Below are 7,945 nucleotides of genomic sequence, written 5' to 3'. Positions count from 1 at the left end.
AGGTATGGAGGGTGAGTTTTGTTAAGGGGCCAGCAATAGCTATATGAAGACAAATTAAGAGGCCTGGTAAAAGTTTAGGGGAGAGATGATAACTTTGCCCATATGGGTGACCAGAGTAGAAACAGAAAGGTAAAAATGGCTTCAGATTACATTTTTTTCCATCAGAAATTGCTGATGAGTTTCATGTGATGGTAAAGGGAAGCAATAAATAAGAATGATTCTCTGGCTTTTGAGAAACTAGGTTTCCTGAATTACAAGCGAGAAACAGAGTTGATGGGAGGAGACTGGGGGACCAAGAATTCTGTTTTGGCCTTTTTCAACTTGAGGGACCTATTAGACGTTCATCTGCATATATCAAGTATGAGGTTGGATATATTGACCTGGAGCTCAGGGACTAGGGAGGGCAGAAAACCGAGAGGTAACGAACAAAGCGGTAGATCAAACCATCCTGGGAAAACGTGTTTGGAGTGTAACAGGGGTGAGATCCAAGCCCTTCGTACGTATAAACATGCAGGTCTGGCAGGTTTGGCAGAGGAAAAGAAAGCAGCAAGACAATACTGAGAAAATGAAGTCAGGTAGGAAAAAAATTATAGAAAAATGCTATGTCATAGAAAAGAAAAATGCAACTCAAGAAGGATATAAAGTTATGTCTAACTCAGATCTGTAAATAATAGAGCAATCTCAAAGAGAAATAGAGATGGAAGCACAGATAGCCCAGAAAAAGACAGCAAAAAAAAAGGGTGGGGGGTAGGGGACGGCTACCTGCTTCTTTTCAGTCCCTGTCATGTTGGGTAATATCTCCTATAACTGAGATCCATGCAGTTCCCAATGTGTCCTCCAAATTCTCTTCACATATTCCGGGCAGATCTCTCTTAAACTTATGAATCCTATGACACTGCTTCAAGAGAAGGAAATAGAGAGCCGGAAGCAGTAATTCATGTTAAAAACAACTTTTTGAGAATCATAATTGATGACTACAGCCATGTGTGACTTTTTAAAGGGGTAACAACAAAAAAGGAAAGAACATTTGAACATGACCTGTATACCAGACATAAGATGTGCTTCACCATACATTAAGTCATTTAACCATATAGCAAACATGCAGAATTAGATTCTGTTATTCCTATTTGGATATAAAGAAATGAAAGCTTGGTCAAGTTAGCCAAGTCTCTATTCCTCGGATGCAAAGCTAATTCATGGCAGCCAAGTTTCAAATCAAAGTTTACTTCAAAGCTCACCATGATCACTCTCCCAAATAAGGCATTATTTTGAAGGACATGATATTTTTTCCCCACCCTTAGCAGATTCCATTTCATGCAGACAATGTTGCCATCAGTAAACTATCTGCAGCACTGACTCCTGCCTCCACCACTGCAGTAGCATAGTCTACATGTACATTGCTGACATGATTAGCAAAGGCCAATGACACAAAGAAAATGAAGTATGTTTTCTGAAAAGCATGCACAGTGATCTGCATGAAGTATCCCTCCCCAAATTCCCAAAGTTAGTTAAGCAATAGTATAAAAATAATGAAAACAATGTATTGAGTTTAGGAGAGACTACATGTTAAATTATAGAGGAGATTCTGAGATGTTTGTAATTTCAGCTTGGGGCAAAATTTACAGTTTTATATGTTGCACAAAAATAGTTATACAAAATAATGTGCTGCTCTTTAAACATTTAGCAATAAAATACAGCTGAAGAATGAAAGAGACAGGAAATGTCAACTATTTTATTTAACAGGTGTGGCTACTGAGACCAAGAATTAAGTTACTAACCCAAGTGAAGTTACTTGCCCAAGATCAAATGGTTAGTGACTAGTCAAAGACAAAAGTAGAAAGCAGATGTCTCTCATCCTAAGATTGAGCTCTAAGACTATATGGTGTATCAGTTGAATCCCATGTGTATGTATAGCTGATATTCACCTGTATGTGAATACTGTAGCTCAGATACAGCAAATACAAATTTAAGTAAATTAGAAAGTGAATTTTCTTAATTTCGGAACAATTCGTAATTTCAACTTCAAAAAGGCAGACAACAGTTTTCATATCCATGACGACAACCTTTAACAAAAAATAGCAAATGCCTCATTCAGGAAAGATTTTTAAAGTTTTTTCTTTTTTTAAATAGATGCAAAAAGAAATGAAGGATTTGAGAGAAATTTCTGCAGCGCTGTCAGTATGGAGGGGCTGAAAATTGACACCTGCATTCTCAAAGGAGAAACATCAAAAGAGGTCAAGGGCCAAATGTTCATCTGGGTAGACTTTTCTCCTTCCTTTAAAGGAACACTTGGCCTTTGAACTGGATGGTTTTACACTACAAAGGTTTTGGAGTTATCCAACATCTTTGAAACTGTAAGAGGAGTTGCTTAATGCTAAGGACTGAATATCTTGAACAAGTCACTAAAGCAGGCAAAACCAAAGGCTTTCCATGAATCCAGAACAATGGCTTTGATCCTACTGACCATGATGTTGAAACACAACTTTGAAAATCAGAAGTGGGAAAACTAGGAAACCCTCCAAAATCAATGAGACAAGGTCTGTGTAGCAACTAGATTACCACAGAGTCGAGCATCATGTACCTAAATCTATTCTCATACCTGCAATTACTAGCTGTGTGATCTTGACCAAGTCACTTTCTCTCTCCTAGTCTCCAATTCCTAATCACCAAATAAAAAGATTATAATCTGACTGGTAAACTGGTTACATCTTTTGGATCAATTTCAAATGACAGGTTGTCCCAAGCAAGATCAACTCTCAACTACATCCTGTTGGAAAGAAATGCACTTTAAATATAACACAATTAAGTTAAAAGTAAATGGATAAAAAAATTATAGCATGTAAACACTAATAATGAGAACATTGATTTATATAAGACATAGACTAATGGGTTACATTAATTTCCAGATAAAAAGTATTTAATGGTATAAAGGGTCAGTTTATAAAAAGGACATAGAAGTCTTAAGTATATATGCACCTAATAATTTCAAAACACTGACAAAACTAAGAGGAAAATAGATCTATCTACAATTATAGTTGGAGATTAACACTCCTCTCAAAAATTGAGAGAAAAATTCAGCCTGGCGCGGTGGCTCATGCCTGTAATCCCAGCACTTTGGGAGGCCAAGGCGGGTGGATGACAAGATCGGGAGATCAAGATCATCCTGGCTAACACTGTGAAACCCCATCTCTACTAAAAATACAAAATATTAGCCGGGCATCCCAGCTACTCGGGAGGCTGAGGCAGGAGAATGGCATGAGTCCGGGAGGTGGAGCTTGCAGTGAGCCAAGATCGCGCCACTGTACTTCAGGCTGGGCGACAAAACGAGACTCCATCTCAAAGAAAAAAAAAAAGAGAGAAAAAGTAGACAGAAACATTAGTAATCATTGAGTACTTGGACAACACTATCAAACAACTTAATCTAGCTGACATGTACAGAACATTACAACACACGTCAGGCTGCATATTTTATTTCAACTGCACATGAATCATTCATCAAAATAATGGCAAAAAATTAAAAATTAAAAAAACATGAATTTTCCAATCCTGGAAGCACAAGGAGTTCTGAGAAAGTAAATCACAAATCAATAGCTAGAAATGTGTAGTGAAACTATAGAACACTAAAGAAAATGATCTTAAAAGCAGCTAAAAAATATTCATTTATAAAAGGAGTAATAATTAGAAGATTTCTTTAAAGTAACAATAGAAATCAGGAAACGTTCATAACAATGAGACAGCCAGGCGGGAAGGGGGTCCCCAGAGAAACTCCAGCCAGCCTGCACACTTGGAGGAATACGCACCAAGACACAGAATTTCTGGCCCTTGCAGCAGGAAGGAGCCCGGCCCCTCCTCTTCCTGGGTGGAACTTGGGATTCAATCTGCAAGGAGGGAAGCATGTACTAGTACTAGCAGGGTTTTCACTCCCCTGAGTCCCTGTTTCTCCTTTTCTTCCTTTTCAACCCAATAAAAGCCTGCCTTACCCTTCAAGTTGTCTGCAAGCCTAATTTTTCGTGGCTGTGTGATAAGGACCCTCATCTCTAGCTGAACTAAGGAAAAAGGCCCACAACAACAACATAATGTTCAAAAAATATGCCCCAAGGTGTGAGAGAAAATAGGTGTCAATTAGAATAGAAATGTCTATGACAAAAATCTCTTAAGGCCAAATGATATTTCTAGATAAACAAAAATATAGAGTTCAGCACAACAAACCTTTAAACAATCTTCTAAACTATGGAATTGAGGAAGGAATTTAGACATTCAGAATTTAAACATTCTAAGGTTTCAATATTGCTCAGGAAAAATGTCAAGTTGTGATTGACTGGAGGCTTCAAAAAATTAAGAATACATAGGGAAATGTCAAGTTTGAGACTAAAAATGGATTATGTAATTTTCAAAATAGTAGAGAAAGAAATGGAATTTTCAAAAATAAAAGATGAAGCAAAGAAGGAGTCAGAAAAACTTCTACAAACTAATACAAAAAGCAAGAATATTAAATGAGACAATAGCAAGAAAGTTTAAAACAACAGTAATCACAGCTAAGATTGATCAACTATGTTGTCATTTGAAAGGCAGATTTAAATTCTGCTTTATGCAGCAAAGGAACACGCTAAAACAGGAAAATCAAAAGGTTGATAGGAGAAAGGATGGAAAGCATATGCTAAAAAAACTAGCTAAAAAAAAAATTGGGGAGTTTGTATTTATATCAGTCCAAATAGTATTTAGGTAAAAAATATTAGGGACAAGGAAGATCATCACATAATCACAAAGTTTCAGTTAGCAAGATGATACATTAATGCTAAATGCGACTATAATTAAGAAATCGACAATTTACCAACATACCCTTAGGCTTTCACATAGCTCTCAGTAATTGAGAGATAAAGCTGACGAAAAGAATTAGTAAAGATAAACAACTTATTTGCATTATGCAAATTTTGTGTAACTAAATGAATTCATATTCATCCGAAGCCCACCAATAAAACATTTGCTAAGATTAACTACTATAACAAGTTTTAACAAATAATCAAAATATAATCTGCATTCTTGAATCTCAGTATAATTAAATTCAAAATCTGTAAGAAAGCATCTAGAACTACCCTTATACGGGAAAGTCTAGAACAAGTAGGTAATGAGTAGTTGCCATTTATCTCATTTTAAAAATTATTTTCTCTCCCATTTTAAAATTGATGTAAAATCTAAATTTTGCATGGGTAAGAAAGAAAGGAGACCAAAACTATGGGAAGATAATTGAGTCCCACAATCTGATGGATGGGGTCGAAGGCAGGAGAGAAGGAAGGGACAGAGGAATTAGGAGATTTGATTTTTATAAAGATTCAAATCATTCTTTGGGGTGAGTTAACTAGACAACTGAAGTGGGATAACCATAACCAGTTGGGTCTGTGGAGGTTAGGGGTGAGTGGGCAGGATGAGCTGGAATAGTCAGCATGCACTGAATGAGGGGCGTGGATATTAGCTGACAAGCTGGGCCTTCCGCTGAGTGCTGTGGTTTCAGATGACAGGTGGAGACTCTAATGTTATTTGGTTTTGGAGGAGCAGCACCTTGAGTTCTACAGAAAATGGGGGACTAATACCAGCCAAGAGGCATGACCTCATTCATCCCTTTTCCTTCTGGAAGGGCATCTGTGGTAGGATTGTGTTTGTTCTGCTCCAGTTCTTAAACTCCATAACCATCATTTCAACAGAGCCAGGCCCAAAGCATGAAAATTAAGTTTTATTAAGAATATTAATAACAAAGGAGGAATTTCTGGTTCCTCCTCACCAAATCCCTGGGCATAGTGATGCACATTCACCCAGACTCTAGCGCATATTTACACAGAGTACAATTAGAAAACAACTGTGAAACAATTCTTGCTAGATATAATACACAAAAGACTTGGCTACCAAGATCTTTCAAAAACACTGATTAGATGTCAGCTTAGAATACTTCCCTGCACAGTTCCCTAGATGCTCAATAATAGATTGGGGCTAGCATTAAAAGAAAACATTTTTGCTCTCTCTGGTCTCATTATTATACGAGTATTTTAAACCATTCTCCCTTACTCTGTCCACAGAAATCTGTCCTCCACTAACTTCCACGTATCACTGCTAGTTTAGATCCTTAAGATAACTTTAATAAGCCTCACCCCTCTCTGAAATAAGTCTTGCCAATATTAGAAAATTTATGTGTGTAGAAACTGGGGGATAAAAAGGATTATAATTGACTTAAGTTGATACAAAAGGGTAGAGGATTACTAGGAAAGTTATATTTTTAGAACATGAGTTTCCATTTTATTTGTGCAAATTTTTATTTTTACCAAGAAAAAACTAAAAACAAAAACAAAAAAGGCAAGTGTTACCAGTATGGTAGAGACTAGAAGTTCCTTCACTGAAGTTCTTGACGCAGTTATGAGTCCATGTGACTGTCTTGTCGCGAGTTTAGCCTGCACCACTCTGAACCCAAGTCCTGCTTCTTGCCTTCCTGAAGCCCAGGCACACTGCGGAGGAGCCACTGCACAACTCTGTTGGGTGAGCAAGCCTTCCAAAGCTAGCCCAGTGGTACTGAGTACTCTAGGTCCACTCACGCAAATATCTCCCAATGAAGTCTCTAATTCCCTATTTGTCTCTCATTTACTATTTCTTCCCCTCTGACTCTTCTCCATCAGTCTACACATCTACTTAAGACTACTATTTACTACGTTAGATTTTGGACAAATTCCATAACCTCACCAAGTTATTATCAGGAATTGCATAGACAAAAATGAGATAAGCCAGATCTTTAAAACTGAGTCTGTAAGGGGGAAAGCCTGGGAAATCAGTGCCTTTTAACCAGCAGGTGGTTCTAATGATGGAGCAAGTTTGGAAAACACTTTCATTAATGTCACAATGCTTTGTTAATACGTAGCTGAATCACCTGAATGCATTTTAAACAGGCAGTTTCCCCTCGTCTCTCCAGACCCACCTGAGACCCACTAACCAAGGCAGACTCTCTTCATGTGTGCATATTCTGATGCAAGGCACCCGCAGAAAGCACTTTTTGGAAGCCTGACTGAAAACTGATAGTGTGCTCCTTGTCCATCAGCATCAACATCACCTGGAAGTGTTTCAGAACTACAGAAAATCCTAGGCCCTACCTCTTCTAAATCAATGTGCATGTTAGCAAGACTCCATCCCCCTGCTCTGGGCAATTCTTATGCATGTTACCTTTGAGAACAGGTTTTAGTTAGGGTTCTCCCTAGAGACAGAAGCTACAGATGTATAGAGAGATATATGAAAAAGGATTTATTAGAGGTAATTGTCTTACTTGCTTATGGAGGCTGAGAAGTCCCACAACAGACCTTCTGCATGCTGGACAACCTGGAAAGCCTGTAGCGTGGCTCAGTCTGAGTTTGAAGGCTTCAGAACCATGGCATTCTATGGTGTAATTCTCAGTCCAAAGCTGAAGGTCAGAGAGCCCGGTGGCACCTTGGTGTGAGTCCTGGAGCCCAAAGGCTGGAGAACCTGGAGTTCTGATGTCTGTCTACAGGCCGGGCTCTTCTCCAGGGAGACTTTGCCCTTTATCTGCCTTTTTGTTCTATTTGGGGCCCCCAGCTGGTTGGATCGTGCCTGCTCATATGGAGGGCAGATCTTCTTCATTTAGTCCCAGTTTCCCTCAGAAGCACCCTCACCGACACACCTGGGGCAGCCCAATTATTTCTACTCAAACGCCAAATCACCTTGGTTTCCCTTTCGGCAGAAGAGGGAAGGGCTCAGTATCTACTGAAGCATGGAGAGTAAATAATGCTTTCCCAGATAAGTATCCCTTAATGCAGTGAAGTTCACACCCAAAACCAACCATCACAGAAGCAGTGACTTAAGCCCAACAGTGAATCTCAGAATCAAGATTCTAGAAATGATTCTGTTCTCAAATGTCCATGGGCTAATTTAAGATGTCACTTAACCTACTTAATAT

Source organism: Mandrillus leucophaeus, unplaced genomic scaffold (genome assembly GCF_000951045.1).
Source record: "Mandrillus leucophaeus isolate KB7577 unplaced genomic scaffold, Mleu.le_1.0 Scaffold637, whole genome shotgun sequence".
Classification (NCBI taxonomy): Eukaryota; Metazoa; Chordata; class Mammalia; order Primates; family Cercopithecidae; genus Mandrillus; species Mandrillus leucophaeus.
This window is presented reverse-complemented; position numbering follows the sequence as displayed.